This window comes from Cricetulus griseus, chromosome 3 (assembly GCF_003668045.3).
Source record: "Cricetulus griseus strain 17A/GY chromosome 3, alternate assembly CriGri-PICRH-1.0, whole genome shotgun sequence".
In the NCBI taxonomy this organism is placed as follows: domain Eukaryota; kingdom Metazoa; phylum Chordata; class Mammalia; order Rodentia; family Cricetidae; genus Cricetulus; species Cricetulus griseus.
Genome location: NC_048596.1, coordinates 40,977,854 through 40,993,029, shown reverse-complemented (window position 1 = coordinate 40,993,029; position 15,176 = coordinate 40,977,854). Strand labels below are relative to the sequence as shown.

At 38.2% G+C, this 15,176-nt stretch overlaps 1 long non-coding RNA gene across 3 annotated transcripts in view; it reads left to right on the top strand.

Moving 5' to 3' along the window:
• The window catches only part of LOC107977605, a 48,093-nt gene extending 34,858 nt beyond the window's left edge, over window positions 1–13,235 (top strand). The window contains exons 7-8 of one of the 3 annotated variants that reach the window (XR_003483547.2): window positions 1,812–1,948; window positions 13,181–13,235. This is a non-coding gene — a long non-coding RNA (uncharacterized LOC107977605). Of the gene's footprint in view, window positions 1–1,811; window positions 1,949–8,287; window positions 8,766–13,180 lie in introns of those variants that run through there. The other 2 variants (XR_004769025.1, XR_004769026.1) reach the window with 2 other exon arrangements.
• Window positions 13,236–15,176: the final 1,941 nt, after the last annotated feature.

Sequence of the window (15,176 nt, the reverse complement as noted above, 5' to 3'; positions counted from 1 at the left end):
ATGAAAGCCAGCATTCTTTAGGAACTTGTGAAAACAGTTCCCATCTTCCAACAGGAGTTACCTGGCAGAAGAGAAGTATGGTTACCTGTGACTTCTATCAGCCCATCAAAGCCCATGCTGGCCTGAAAGCTCCCTCAGTCACTATTCACAGGCACCTGTTACACATTGCAAAGTTCACTCCAACCTCCCGCTTACCTTCAGCCTTCCTCCCTTCTTGTAGCTCTTCTATCGCCACCATTTTCTTGCTTGGTTTCTTTTGCTATTCTCTATGTCTTGCTATCTCCACTATTCTTTCCTGTTCTTCCACCTCTGTTGCAGATAACCCATTTGTTGTCTATTTCTTTTTCTTTCTGCTCTGGACTCTTCAAGATGTTTCAGGCTGTTTTCTCTCTCTTACTCACAATTAAAAACAACAAACAACAACAGCAACAAAGCTTCCACTAACGGAATGGTCATTTTGGAAGTTTCTTTACTGTGCTCTCCTCGCATACACGCAAAACATGCAACATGCTTATAGTTAGAGCTTAGAGGAAAGGTCATGAGGACTTGAAACTCATTAAAGAATTGACTCATTGAAAAGTTCATAATTTGATGGATAATTTTTTTAATAATAGAAATACGTGATGTTGCATTTCATTTGTGTGAATATATCCTAGGGAATGTGTCGTTGAAGGTTATATTTTGTTTCTGGGTCTTTATTCTCTTTATTCTCTTTATTTCTTGAGTGCCATAAAGTGAAGAACTTTCTATGTCACATGTCGTGCCTCATGTCAACACAAAGGTGATTGTCAATGGACCATGGATTGGAACCTCTTAATCAAGAGCCCATACAAATCTATCCACCTTTAAGTTACTTATTTATCTTGGGATCCTACCACAGAACATGTAACTGGCCACAATATGCCCTCTGCCCAACCTGCTATACATTTGCAGGAAAATGAGCCAACCCAGCACACTGTATTTTCTGAAGTCTTTCTCTTAGCATACATCAATTTAAACTCCTAGCTCTATAAAAAGGCATGGCTTAAATAGAAATTCTTATTTCTTTCTATTACACAGAAAATATTTATAGCTAGTAAGTTGTAGACATTAAACATTGATAATAACATAGATATTGAATGCAGTTATGGAACAATTGTTAAGTAAATAACAACATGAATATAATCAAATAGGCACAATGAACTTTTTATAAACTACCTCATACCTGCAATTTTAATTGTGTTCACTAGAAGAACTATTTACCTGGCTTCAGTAATATTGTAATGCCTTACTATGGCATTCGATCAGGTATTTTGAATTATCCATAGAAATTTTTTCCTCAAAAGTGGATTCATAAACAAAATCAGTTACTTGCTAAAGTCTGTGAGGATTGCTCTTCAAAAATATCAAGAGTACTTTCATCCTCACAAAATGGTCACCCACTCAATAATCTGCCTAGACATTGTGCATAATTTGCTATGAGAAGGACTAAAATTTGTAGAGGCTATATTTTATATTCTAAGTATGAAAAGAAAAAAAACTGTAACCAGTAAATACTGTATGAGAAAACAATATACTTCCAATAAAAAGAGCAATAAAAGAATGGTCTTCATGTAGATTAAAAAGAGAATATGCTGCTGTAATTTTCAACCCTTAACAGGCCCTATGTTGAAAGCTTGTTCATCAGCCTATGGTATAGTTAGTTGGTAGATCTCTTGGAAAGTAGAAGGAAGTTATGCCCTTAGGACATGCCACCAGTGGGAAAACTGGAAACCCCACATCACCTTCCCTTCTCTTTTATATTCAATATCTATTTCTCTTTCTGTCCCCAGGCCAACAGGAACTAATTAGTTTTGTATTGCCACATACTCCTTCCTATGATGTTTTGCCTCAAGGACTAAAAGCAACAGATACAAGCAAGCATGGACTGATTTCTGATACTATGAGCCAAAATCAGCCTTTGTTCCTTGTAAGTTGTTTATGGTATTTTACATAGCAATGGAAATATGAGTACTGTTAAAATGATTATCTAATGCAAACTTAGTGTGTATTTGAAATTTCTTTTCAAGAGATGATCCTATTCTGTCATGAGTTGATAAATTCCTCTAGTCCAATCACACTTGAAAGTGGTAAATATGCAATCATCAATGCCTGAGAAAGGGTAACATTTTTCTCTTAAAAGCACAGTGGCTTTCCATAATGGCTGTCCAAGTTTGCATCCCTAACAGCAGAGGAAGTGTGTTCCCCTTACTCAACATCCTCTCCAGGATAACCTATCATTGGTGTTTTCTTAGCCATTCTGGGAAGTTTAAGATGGAATCACAGAGTCCTTTGAATTTGAATTTTTCTGATGACTAAGGAAGTTGACCATTTCCTTTTTTATAGTTAATTTAAGTCTTTGTTTATTTGGGGCAAGGTGGCTGCGGGACCGGCCAGGACAAAGAACCTCTCGTTACAAGCATTACAATCAGTTCTGCAATCAAAGTGTCATGATGTTTGCTCATTCTTTTTTTTTTTCTTTTTTTAATTATTAAAATTTTTAAATGTTTTTAGTTCAAATTAGGAACAAGCTTGCTTCATATGTCAATCCCTTCCCCATCCCCTCCCTCAACCCTCCCCCCACTCCCCCACCTGTCCCCCATCCCATCCACCACTCCCCAGGCAGGGTAGGGCCTTTAAGTACTTCTCAGCCATTTGAGATTCCTCTGTTGAGAATTCATTGTTGGTGTCTGGAATACATTTTTAATTGGATTATTTGGTTTGTAGATATCTAGTTCTCTTGAGTACTTTATATATTTTAGAAATCAACCCTGAGTCACATGTGGGGATGGTGAATTATTTTTCCATTCTCTAGGCTGCTATTTTGTCCTATTGATGGTGTCCTTTGCCTTACAAAGCTTTTCAGTTTCATGAGGTCCCATTTATTAATTGTTGATCTTAGTGCCTGCAGGAATAGAGGTCTCCTTAGAAAGTTGTCTCCTATGCCAATGCTTTCAAGTGTATTTTCCACTTTCTCTTCTATCAGGTTCAGTGTCTAGGCTCAAGGAATATCCCTCCATGTGGTATGGGCTCCTAAAGTCCATTCCTATGGTAGCAATAAGTACTGATCTACTACAAGAGGCCCCATGGATTCCCAAGGTCTCCTCACTGACACCCAAATTCAGGGGGTCTGGATAAGTCCCATGCAGGCATCCCAGCTATCAGTCTGGGGACCAAGAGCTCTCCCTTGTTCAAGTCAACTGTTTCTGTGGGTTTCACCACCCTACTCATGACCCCTTTGCTCACCAGTCCTCCATATCTGCAACTGGATTTCAGTTCAGTTCAAGGTTTAGCTGTGGATATCTGCTTCTACTTCCACCAGGTGCTGGATGAAGGAAATAGCATAGCAAGTTAGTCATCAATCTCATTATCACGGGAGGGCATTTAAGGTAGTCTCTCCTCTGTTGCTTAGATTGTTAGTTGGTTTCATCTTTGTAGCTCTCCAGACATTACCCACTCAGAGCCTGATTTCTCAACTTATAATGTCTCCCTCTATTATATTGTCTCTTATCTTGCTCTCTTCTGTTCTTCCCCCAACTCAACCTCCCTGTCCCATCATGTCTTCCTCACCCCACCTCTTCTCCCATTCTCCTTCTCCTACTTCCTTCTCCACTCCCCTCATACTCCTAATTTGCTCAGGAAATCTTGTCCCTTTCCCCTTCTCCAGGGGACCATGTATGTCTCTCTTAGGATCCTCCTGGGCTGCAAGCTGGCAATCCATTACTCTATATCTAAAATCCACATATGAGTGAGTATATACAATGTCTGTCTTTTTGTGACTGGGTTACCTCACTCAAAATGTTTTCTTCTACTTCCAACCATTTGCCTTAGAATTTCAAGATTCCATTGTTTTTTTTTCTTGCTGAGTAGTACTCCATTGTGTAAATGTAAAATGTTTTCTCTATCTATTCTTCAGTTGAGGGGCATCTAGGTTGTTTCCAGGTTCTGACTATTACAAATAATGCTGCTATGAGCATAGTTGAACACATGTCCTTGTTGTAGAAATTATCTCTTATCTTGCTCTCTTCTGTTCTTCCCCCAACTCAACATCCCTGTCCCATCATGTCTTCCTCACACAGCCTCTTCTTTTGGGTATATGCCTAAGAGTGCAATTGCTGGATCTTGTGGTAGACTGATTTCCATTTTCCTGAGGAATCACCATAAAGACTTCCAAAATGGCTGTACAAAGTGGCACTCCCACCAGCAGTGGAGGAGTGATCCCCTTTCTCCACAACATCTCCAGCATAAACTGTCACTGGTGGTTTTGATTTTAGCCATTCTGACAGGTGTAAGATGGTATATTAGAGTTGTTTTGATTTGCATTTCCCTGATGGTTAAGGATGTTGAACACTTTCTTATGTGTCTTTCTGCCATTTTAGATTCTTCTATTGAGAATTGTCTATTTAGTTCTGTACTCCACTTTTTAATTGGATTATTTGGTATTTTGGAGACTAGTTTCTTGAGTTCTTTGTAAATTTGGATGTGGGGTTGGTGAATATCTTTTCCTAATCTGTGGGCTGTTGTTTTTGTCTTGTTGACAGAAGCTTTGCCTTACAGAAGCTTCTCAGTTTCAGGAGGTCCCATTTATTAATTGTTGATCTCAGTGTCTGTGCTACTGGTGTTATGTTCAGGAAGCAGTCTCCTGTACCAATTCATCCAAGGATATTTCTTACTTTCTCTTCTAAAAAGTTCAGTGCGGCTGGGTTGATGTTGAGGTCTTTGATCCATTTGGACATAAGTTTTGTGCATGGCGATAGACATGGATCTATCTGCAGTCTTCTACATGCCAGCATCCATTTATGCCAGCACCATTTGTTGAAGATGCTTTCTTTATTCCATTGTATAGTTTTGGATTCTTTGACAAAAATCAGGCATTTATAGGTGAGCAGGTTAATATCAGGGTTTTCAACACCATTCCTGGCCTACCTGTCTATTTTTGTGCCAATACCAAGCTGTTTTCACATCTATAGCTCTATAGTAGAACTTGAAATCAGGGATGGTGATGCCTCCAGAAGTTCTTTATTGTACAAATTTGCTTTGGCTATCTCGGATCTTTTGTTTTTCCATATAAAGTTAAGAATTGTTTTTCAAAGTCTGTGAAGAACTGTGCTGGGATTTTGATGGGGATTTCATTGAATCTGTAGATTCCTTATGGCAAGATTGCCATTTTTAATGCGTTGATCCTACCTATCCAAGAACATGGGAGATCCTTCCATTTTCTGGTATCTTCCTTATTTTCTTTCTTTATAGACTCAAAATTCTTATGATACAGGTCTTGCACTCTTTTGGTTAGCATTACCCCAAGGTATTTTATGTTGTTTGTGGCAATTGTAAAGGGTGATGTTTCTCTGATTTCTTTCTCAGTGCAGTTATCATCTGTATATAGTAGGGCTACAGATTTTTTTTTGATCTTGTATCCTGCAATTTTGATGAATGTGTTTATCAGCTGTAGGAGTTCCCTGGTAGAGTTTTTCGGTTCACTTATGTAGACTATCATCTGCAAACAGTAAAAGCTTGACTTCTTTCTTTCCAATTTGTATCCCCTTGATCAGCTTTTGTTGTCTGATCTCCAAAATTTATAAAGAACTCAAGAAGCTGGTCTCCAAAACACCAAATAATCTAATTAAATAGTGGGGTACAGAAATAAATAGACAATTCTCAATAGAAGAATCTAAAATGACTGAAAGACACATAAGAAAGTGTTCGACATCCTTAGCCATCAGGGAAATGCAAATCAAAACAACTCTGAGAAACCATCTTACTCCTGTCAGAATGGCCAACATCAAAAACACCAATGACAGTTTATGCTGGAAAGGATGTGAATAAAGGGGAACCCTCTTCCACAGCTGGTGGGAGTGCCAGCTCATACAGCCACTTTGGAAATCAGTCTAGTGATTCCTCAAGAAAATGGAAATCAGTCTACCACAAGATACAGCAATTCCACTCTTAGGCATATAGCCAAAAGAAGCACATTCCTACAACAAGGACATCTGTTCAACTATATTCATAGTAGCATTATTTGTATTATCCAGAACCTGGAAGCAACCTAGATACCCCTTAACTGAAGAATGGATAGAGAAAATGTGGTACATTTACACAATAGAATACTACTCAGCAGAAAAAAAACAATGGAATCTAGAAAATTTTCAGGCAAATGGATGGAAGTAGAAGAAACCATTCTGAGAGAGTTAACCCAGTCACAAAAAGACAAACATGGTATGTACTCATTCATATATAGATTTTAGACATAGAGCAAAGGTTTACCAGCCTACAATCCACACCACCAGAGAAACTAGGAAACAAGGAGGACTCTAAGAGAGATATACATGGTCGCCTGGAGAAGGGGAAAGAAACAAGATTCCCTGAGAAAATTGGAAGCATGGGGGAAGGAGCTAGGAGAGTGAGAAGGGGAGAAGATGGGGGGTGAGGAGGACATGAGGGAGCAGGAATATTGAGTGAGGGGAAGAATAGAGGACAGCAAGATAAGAGATACTATAATAGAGGGAGTCATTATAGGTTTAAAGAGAAATCAGGCACTAGGGAAATGTCTGGAGATGTACAAAGATGACACCACCTAACAATCTAAGCAACAGAGGGGAGGCTACCCTAAATGCCCTCCCCTGATAATGAGATTGATGACTAACTTGACATCCTATATTCTTCATCCACCAGCTGGTGGAAGTAGAAGCAGAAACTCACAGCTAAACATGAACTGAACTGAAATCCAGTTGCAGAGAAGGAGGAGTGATGAGCAAAGGCATCATGACTAGGGTGGTGAAACCCACAGAGACAGCTGACTTGAACAAGGGGGAGCTCTTGATTGACAGACTGATTGCTGAGAAACCAGCATTGGAATGTTCCAGACCCCTTGAACATGGGTGTCAGTGAGGAGCCCTCAGAAATCCATGGGAGCTCTTGTAGTAGATGAGTACTTATTCCTAGCATAGGAATTGACTTTGGGAGTCCATTCCACATAGCTGGGTATTCACTGAGCCTAGACACATGGGGGTGGGCCCAGGCCCTATCCCAAAGGATATGACAAACTCTGAAGTTCTCATATGGAAGTCCTCACTGTTCCTGGGGAGCAGAAAGTGTATGAGATAGGTAGGGTGTTAGTTGGGTGTGGGGCAGAGGAGGAGGGGAGGGAAAGGAAACTGGCATTGGCATGTAAAACAATGTTGTTTCTAATTCAAAGTTCAAAAATGTAGAAAAATAAATTAATTAATCTTTTCTTAAAATGGTCATTTTTTACTATCTTAATCCTAGCAATAAATGAGCATGGGGGATCTTTCCATCTTCTCATATCTTCAATTTCTTTCTTCAAAGACTTGAATTTCTTGCCATACATGTCATTTACTTGCCTGAATAGAGATACAATGAGATAGTTTATATTATCTGTGGCCATTGTGAAGGGTGTTGTTTCCCTGATTTCTTTCTCAGCCCATTTATACATAGTAGGGTTACTGATAGTCTTTTTAGTTTATTTTCTACCCACCCACTTCTCTGAAAATTTTTTCAGCTATATGAGTACCATGGTAGAATTCTTGGGGTCACTTACATATACTATCATATCATATACAAATAATGATACTTTGACTTCTTCCTTCCAAATTTGTATCCCCTTGAACCTCTTTAGTTGTCTTATTGCTCTAACTAAAACTTCAAGTACTATATTGAAATATATGGTGAAAGTGGCCAGCCTTGTCTTGACCTACACTGTAAAATGATAAATGAATGACCCAAAATGACATATAGGGGTTCATCCTGAAGATCAATGAAGCAAAGCAGTCAAAATACCAGAGAGCTCTTATCTCTAAAAGGGCTGGTGCATTCCTGTTCTCAACTGGAGAATGAATGCCTTCTGCCTTCAGTGTGGCTGGAGAATGAATGCCTGATACTGAGACCTTGCTCCTATTTTATATACCTTCCTAATGCTGGGATTAAAGGCATGTGACCCCAGGTGCTGAGATCATCTTTGTGTGAGCTCTTTCTCTTTAGGATTGGATTAATCTTGTGTAGATCTGGGTGGCCTTGGACTTGAAGAGATCACTCAATCTCTTAATTCTGAATCCTAGGATTAAAGGTGTGTAACACTACCTCCTAGCTCCTGGCTGCTGGTATTAAAGCTGTTTGCCTAACATCTTATGGCTTTGTGGCTGACTTTGCTTTCTGAATCCTCAGGAAAGCTTTAATAAATCATAAATAACATATCACTACACTTCACTTTAGTGGAGGTGATTTAAGTTTATCTCCATTTAATTTATTCTAGGTTATTGACTTGCTCTTTATTGCCTTTATTATGCTTATGTAAGCCACTTTTGGAAACCAATATTGGAAATTGATCTACCTTAACACCCAGCTATACCACTCCTATGCATATAACCAAAGGATGCTCTATCACAACAGAAGAACATTTGATCAACTACGTTCACAGCAGCTTTGCTCATATTAGACAGAAACTGAAAACAACCTAGATGTCCTTCAATGAAAGAGTGGATAAAGAAAATGTAATACATCTATAAAATGGAGTGTTACTCATCTATTAAAAACAAAGACATGAAATTTCCTGGCAAATGGAGAGAACTAGAAAGAAATATCCTGAGTAAAGTTAACCCAGACCCAGAAAGACAAACATGGTGTATTGGCTTGCATACAACACATAGTCCATAATTATGTCAATATAAATTATGCATATTGCCTTTGAAAGTTTGTGTGTTTTCTTTTCTTTTTTTTTGTTTTGTTTTTTCAGGACAGAGTTTCTCTGTGGCTTTGGAGGCTGTCTTGGAACTAGCTCACAGAGATCCACCTGCCTCTGCCTCCCGAGTGCTGGGATTAAAGGCGTGCACCACCAACGCCCGGATGAAAGTTTGTGTGTTTTCAGAGGAAGGCAATCAGATACCAATGAAAATAGGTATCCAAGGTGATCCAGCCTTTCAGGATGCCTCTGTTACAGTTTCCTCAGAGTTTTGTATTTATAACAACCTCAAGACTGCTAACTCAGAAGGTCAAGACTCACAGACTATTTTAGCCAGAACATCAGATAAGTCTTACATTTTCCCAATCACAGAGACTGGATAGTAATTTTATAGCTAGTTTTCTTAGTACTTAAACATTATCTCAATATTCTCAGGGTCCCCTAAGGATGTTATCACCCCTAGACAAAAGAAACAGTCTACAGAACATAATATTCACATTCCCAAGAGGTGGGGTGAATGGTTTTTGGTCATTCGTTAGGTTATGGATGTCGACCATCAGTTAGTGGGGATATGTAGAAACCCCACATTGAGGGGCCATACCCTCGCATCCCCTACATACAGGAAATAACAACAGCTGAATCTTTCCCAGTTTATTCATCAGTGCTTAAAGGGAAGATGTAGATAAAGAAAGAGCAAGTAGAAAAATTAAAGATACTAAAGAAAAACAGAGACACAGGATAGAGTCTGGAATGCATCTGGGGAATACCAGGATCTACCCCAAGTTTATTATTCAAAGATCTTTTATATCCCAATCAAAAGAAGGGGGGAAGACTTTCTCACAAAGATACAAAGAACAAGCAAGTGTAGTTACCTTTGCAATACCCAAAACATCAAGTAACTACACCATAAACCAAATATCCTGTTGTCAACGCAAAGCATTCATTACTCCTTAGGCCAAACATTCTGTTATTTAACCATGAAAGAGCAGTAATGGTTTTGAACTCTCTGAACTTAAGTCAAAGTGAAGTGGAGCCATTTTTATGGGCCCTGGCAGGAATATAGGAATATAGGCTTAAAAAGACAACTATTTATCTCAAATACTTTATGTTGTATGAATTTTTGTATATTGATACAAATTTAAAGTTATTTTTGTCATACCATATATATGTATCCTCTTTTTTAAGGTATTGAACCTATGCAGCTCATTTAAAAATATATTATAGAGTTCTAGTCCATGGAAGCTATTATTACAAACTGCTTAGGATACTTAAAAAGTACAGGTTAGTAGTTAGTCATCTACAACAATCAAACTTGTAGTCATGTTAGGTATGGTTCCAAGGTTAAACAAATATATTTTAGATAGATAGATGATCTTTAAATACTTCAGAGACCTACAGAATATGGCTTTAATATGTTTAATAATCTAAGGATTTTAATGACAATAAGACACACCTATCCAGGCATTGGTAGCACACACCTTTAATCCCAGCACTCAGAAGGCAGAGGCAGACAGATCTCTGTAAGTTCGAGGCCAGCCTGGTCTACAGAGCAAATGCCAGGATAGGCTCCAAAGCTACACAGAGAAATCCTGTCTTGGAAACAAAAAAGACACATCTGTTCCTGACAGTACAATCTACTTCATAAAAGATTGATGGGCATTGAAGAACTTCTATACAGAATTTGCTTTATTGTTACAATTCTAGCCATTTGGTCAAGAAACTGCCCCTGTATACCACCTACATACTGGATGAGCAGGACACACATAAAAAGGACTGCCAAATTTACCAAGAGAAGTTATGACAGTCCTTGAAAATTCCTGTTTCACAAAAAAGTCTGTCAGATATTCTAGGTCCATAGTGTGGAGATGGATGCCCCAACATTACAGAGGAACCTTGCATGACTGTTTAGGTAGCCACTTACTTCTGTCATTTCTATAGTTTTGGAAGTTGCTTGCTCTGCACTTCCTGTTTACTCAGGTAATGTTATAGTTACAGCATTTCTTGTTATGAAATTCACAAAAGAAATTTACTTAAAAGATGTAAAGTTCATAAAGTTAAGAAACATAAATGTTTAAATTGTTTATCTAAGGAAATTTTTTGAGGTCTAAAAATATAATTTTGGGTTGAGAATACAAGTTAAGACAAAAAGTAAAATGGATACATAATTTTGTACTCACCAAGATAGGATATATAAGAGTATTTTCTCTGAATTTACTAAATGTAATTGGACTAGATATTGCAAATGTAATTCTTACTTGATAATTGCTTTTATTGTATATATTCTTACTATGTTAAAGGTAAAATCTTTCTTTTGATTTAGACAAAAATGGGAAAATATTGCAACACTACACAAAGGTAGACTGCATTTTTAACTATTAAAGATGTGTTGGATTCACTTAACTATGTAAATATGTGTTGCATTTATTCATGCTGCAGAATATTTGTTTAACTATGTACAAATGTGTTACTGTTTTACCTTGCCTGCCTAAGGCACTTGATTTGTCTAATAAAAAGCAAACCATCCAGTGGTGATGAGGGAAAGATTATATGCAGAACTTCTGGGCAGGGAAAATAAGAAGGATAAGGGATTTAGGATAAAGAAAGGAAGAAAATGAGATGCCAGAGAGTCTGTAAGAACAAAAGACAGACACAGAGAAAGCAGAAAAGTAGGGCACACAAAAGTTAAAAAAATCCAGACAAAACATAGATTAAAAAGAAACAGGTTAAATTAAGTTAAAAGAGCTAGTGAGACAAGCCTAAGCTAAGGTCAAGAATTTTTTTCTCCATTTTTTATTTGAATTAGAAACAAGATTGATACATGTCAACCCCAGGTCCCTCTCCCTCCCCTCCACCCCCGCTTATGCCCCCAACTAACACCCTACCTATCCCATACACTTTCTGCTCTTCAGAGAGGGTGAGGCCTTCCATGGGTGGGGGGGTCCTCAGAGTCTGTCATATCCTTTGGGATAGGGCTAGGCCCATTCCCATGTTTCTAGGTGCAGGGAGTATCCCTCTATGTGGAATGGGCTCCCAAAGTCCATTCCTATGCTAGGGATAAGTACTGATCTACTACAAGAGGCCCTATAGATTTCCAAGGTCTCTTCACTGACACCCAGAGGAGAAATGATGAGCAAAAGGGTCAAGATCAGGCTGGTAAAACTCACAGAAACAGCTGACTTGAACAAAGATGAGCTCTTGGTCTCCAGACTGATAGCTGGGAAAGCAGTAAGGTCAAACATTTATGGTTAATAAGTCCCAGAGTCTTATTTTTGGAGATGGTCGATAGCCACCCAAAAATGCCGACTACAATATACTCACTTATGAGGGATATTAACAAAAAATGTTAAGAAAACCATGCTACAATCCACAGACGCACTGAAGCTAAATAACTAGGAGGGACACATGAATCTCACTGTGATAGGGAAATAGAATAGACATCACAGGTAGACTGAGGAAGGGATCTGGATGGAGGGGTAAGCATGGGAACATGAAGTATCAGGTGGGGGAAGATGAATGGAGAGAGTACTGAAAAGACAACTGGAATCAAGGGCATCTCTGAAATTATCTAGAAACCTAGTGCAATAGGAATCTATGAGGGTGACTTTAGCTATAACTCCTGGCAATGGAAGATAAGGAGCCTGAACCAGACATCAATAACCAGGCAAGATTTCCAGTGGAGAGATTAGGACCACAACTAAGCCACATAATCTTTGGCCTACTATTTTCCCTGCCTACAAGATATACTGGGGTGGGGTAAAAGTGTTGAAGCAATTGTGGGTGTAGCCAACAAATGACTGGTTCAGCTTGAGACAAATACCATGAGAGGGAGCCCACCCCAGACACTTCCTGAAGGGCCAAGATCCAGGGACTGGACAGCCCAGGCACCAAGGTTAGAACCAAATATGACTGTCAAATGTAAAAAGAAAGGAAGGAAGAAAAGAGAGAGGAAAGGAAGGAAGGAAGGAAGGAAGGAAGGAAGGAAGGAAGGAAGGAAGGAAGTCCACAGAATCAATTAACCTGGGATCATATGGTCTCACAGAGACTGAACCACAAACCAGGGTGCTTGCATTGAACTAACCTGGGCCTTCTGCACATATGTTATAGTTGTGTAACTTGATCTTTTTGTGGGACTCTAACAGTGGGAGCAGGAGCTATCTCTGACTCTGTTACCTGCTTTGAGATTCTTTTTTTCCCCCTACTGAGTTGCCTTGTTCATCCTTAATAGGAGAGAAAGTCCCTAGTGTTACTGCAATTTGATATGCCATGGTTGATTGATATACAAGGGAGGCCTGTTCTGTTGTGAAAGTGGTAGAAGTAGATTGGGGGATAAGAGTGGAGCTTTGGGGGGAGACTAAGAGGCGAGGAGGGAGAGAGGGGAAAATGTGACTGGGCTGAGAAAATTAATTAATTAATTAAAAGTAAATAAATAAAACCACATGGCTTACAATTCCCTTTGGTTCCTTCCAGTTCCTGTGGATCTGATGCCCTCTTCTGGCCTCTGGGGGACCAGGAATACACATGGTACACATACATATATGAAAGCTAAAAACTCATACACATGAAATAAAAATAAATAAATCTGTAAAAAAACAGCCCAACTGTTCACTTGAATTCCTTCTGAGCTTTGAGATTGTTCTACTTGGGAGAGTTAAAATCTGAGATTGTACTATAATTCTGTACGTGAGAAGCCGACTGATTTCAGATATCATTCTTGAGGTATGACTTTTTATTAACTATTTCAAATCTCATTGAAAAAAATCTGCTGAAAGTAGCAGGACTCTTAGAGCTCTTATTAACTTTACATCTGCAATTGCTTCGATGAATATATATTTTAAGCTCTGTGAGTTTAAAATAAGGCTTCATTTATTAATATGCATGTAAAGTCTATATCCATGGTATCATTGCCAGTACCAAGTATGACAGAAATTCAAATGTGTAAGAGGAAAATTAATGTTGGCCCATTTTTATTTTCTTCTAGATATATTTATATTTCTCCTACAGGTATTAAACAATTGACCACTTGCAGAAGTAAAGATGAAGATAATTATCATTCTGTATAACAAGGGCATAGTTGTATTATCATGGACCATGACAGACCTTAAAATAATATTGAAACTGATACTTTTTCAATCAAGAAGAGGTAATTACTGTTAATTATGATGACCCAGGTGTTTGTTATTTCAACAGACTATGATCCTAACATTCAAGTAGTTAATATTAACTAATTTCACATAGAACAGGAGTTTGTTCTTTTTTTTTCCAATGTTATTTGGAATTTTGTCAACAGAATATGTATAAACATAACAAAAGTCCACCATTGTCAGAACTATGTGAATTGTGGCCTACTACTGTGTAGTGATATCTTGTTTGTACTCTAGTAAATAAACTTTGCCTGAAGATGAGAGGGCAGAGCTAGCCACTAGTTAACCATAGAGGTCTGGAGGTCTGTACAGAGAGGAAATGATATGGCTTGGCAGAGAGACGAAGTGATAAGGCTGGAGGAGACAGGAGCTCAGTCTCTTTTTGGCTGAGAATTTAAGGATTTAAGGTGTTGCTGTAAAGGTTTGCTCCATTATCTCTTTGATCTGTCAGCATTTAACCCCATATCTGACTCCAGATTATTAAGACTTATTATTAAGACCAAGCAGTGTGATACACTACTTGGAATTTTGATTATTTATTTTTTAACTCATGTGGGGTGTGTGTGTGTGTGTGTGTGTGTGTGTGTGTGTGTGTGTGTGTGTGTGTGTGCCCTCTTGTGAGTATTTACTTTCCATGGCATTCATATGACGGTCAGAGTACAACTTGAGTGAGTCCTTTCTCTTCTTCCCATGTGGGGTCTGGGGATGTAACTCAGGGTCTTAAGTTTTGAAATGAAGCACCTTTAGGAACTGAGATTTTCTCATAAATTTTGTGGTAATTTTGTATCATTTGATGATATTTTCATTAATAGAACTAGTCTTACTACGTTTTTTTATTCCCAAAAAGGTGGTTTTAATCTATAATCAACAGTAAAGATTTATATTTACATTAGCAATTATAGAAATCAGTACTTCCTGAATAATAACTGTGTTAGCATATTCAAATGATTATCTCATTTTTAAAGCAATATTTTGATATCTGAGAACATAAGAGGAATATGAGATTGGCTTCATCACAATACTTGTTTATCACCAACTCTTAACATTAGTCTAGCCATGGCTAGCTTTTCATTGAGCTGGCAAATCAATTGCTACTATATCAGGAACTTAAAAGGCATCAATGCACAAGTGATACCTTTTAAGTAAGTTGAACTATTGTAGCTGTGTTATGTATACATAATAGCCAGAACCTGAAAACAACCTAGATGCTCCTCAACTGAAGAATCATCCCAAGTGTGTAAACTCAGACCAGAAACACAAACAATATGCACTCACTCATAAGTGAATATTAGGTGTAAATAAAGGATAACAGACTACAGTCC